Consider the following 1,894-nt stretch of genomic DNA (forward strand, 5'->3'; position numbering starts at 1 on the left):
ATATATATATATATATATATATATATATATATATATATATATATATATATATATATATATATATTAGTGCTGTCAAACAAGAAAAAAATTTTATCAGATTAATCACAGGGTTGCTGGGGATTAATTTCGATTCATCATTTCATTGTCCTTCGTTTTTAATCTAGATTAATCGCGTTTCATTTTGGATGAGCAAACAGATTCAAGAATGAAGCAAATATATTTGCACTTGGCATGTTTATTAAACACCTGTGCTTCGGTGAAAAAAAAAACTATCCTGCAGAGTGCGCATATTACTGTAAGTTGGTGGACTTTTCCGTCCGGGGTTTTTTTGTGTTCAAAAAGAGGGCCAACATGCTGTTTAGCGCAGTGGGATTCAACTAAAATTCAAAGCGGTCCAGTCAGAGAAAATGTATTAAAGCAAAGGTCCAGAAAATCTTAATTTCTAACTTGAATTAGTGTGATATATGTTGATGTAACCTGGCAGTTTAATTAGTGTATGCATGTAATCAATACCTGATCATCAAATCAAATAAATTCAGTACGGTTCGGAAACATTTTGACATTTATTAATTAATAACTTTTCTTTAAAAAGGCATCTTTATTGCTTTTTCTATTAATACAAGAAAAGTATAGTACAAAAAAATGAGAGTACCTCATATTACACCAAACATGGTGAACAAACATTCCCACACGGTGAAGACAGCAGAAAAAAAAAAGAAAAACCCAGATAAGCAAAAATGAATTCATAGAAGATAAGTATAAAGTGTAGAGATATGTAGCAATAAAATTTAAAAAAAACATACAACAGCATTGAAATCTCAAATTGACAATTGAGGGGGTATGTAAGCCGATATCCAGGCATTCGGTATTACTATATGGTGTTTGGCTGATACCAAAACTCAAGTCTGGTTCTTTCTAGGAATGTCTGACCAGATAAGTCCAAGAAGACTCTTCTGTAGGGTCTGCGCACTCCCCATACCAATATAGTTCAAAAATGGGTTCCAAGATTTATAGAATAACAGAGGTTTGTCCTTAAGTCAGTAGGTCATTGCTTCCAGGGGAATAAGTTCCATTATACCCCGTAACCACTGTGAGAGCTTAGGAGGTTTGTCAGAGCTCCACTGAAGTAGGATACACCGTCTGGCACTAAACAGAAGAAAATCGAGCAGTCTCAGCATACAAGGTTTTAGGTTCAGTGCCAGATGTAGTCCAAGGATGCAGGACAGCAGATTGAGCTCCAGGTCTTTACCAAATATGCTGGAAATTTCTTTGCCAACCTTTCTCCAGAAATTTTGAATAGAGGGACTGGTAGTATGCAATGTAGATGCAATGGTAGTATGATCCTTCTGAAATCTTGCATTTATTACAGTATTTAGAAAGTGTAGGATTAAATTTATTCCGTAGCACTGGTGTAATCTGGAGCCTATGGGTAATTCTGAACTGAGATTCCTTAACTTTGTTGGTGGACAAACAACCAGATGAGCTCAGCCACACATTACCCCACTCATCATCTGAGATTGTTATCCCCAGGTTGGCCTCCCAGAGCAGTTTAAGATGACCAGTGCCCCCCACTGAAGGAGACAGAGTATTGTAGAGCTTGGTTATCAGTTTTCGGGGTTCAGGGTCTTGCAGTACCTCTTCTATAGAAGAGCGAGAGAACCCACCAGGATATATAACCTTGCTTTTGAAGAGACAAAGCTACGGATCTGCAAATACCTAAATAAATGTTTGAAGGGGAGGTTGTGTTGTTCAATTAGCTGGTTAAAATATTTGACAGTGGCATCAGAGATTAAGTCTCCTATAGTACAAATACTTTTCTCAGACCATAAGAAAAATGCGCTGTCTTCAAGGCCAGGGGGAAAATCTGGGTTTAAATGAATAGGAGTGAATAGAG

The sequence above is a fragment of the Amphiprion ocellaris genome, chromosome 6 (genome assembly GCF_022539595.1).
Source record: "Amphiprion ocellaris isolate individual 3 ecotype Okinawa chromosome 6, ASM2253959v1, whole genome shotgun sequence".
NCBI lineage: Eukaryota > Metazoa > Chordata > Actinopteri > Pomacentridae > Amphiprion > Amphiprion ocellaris.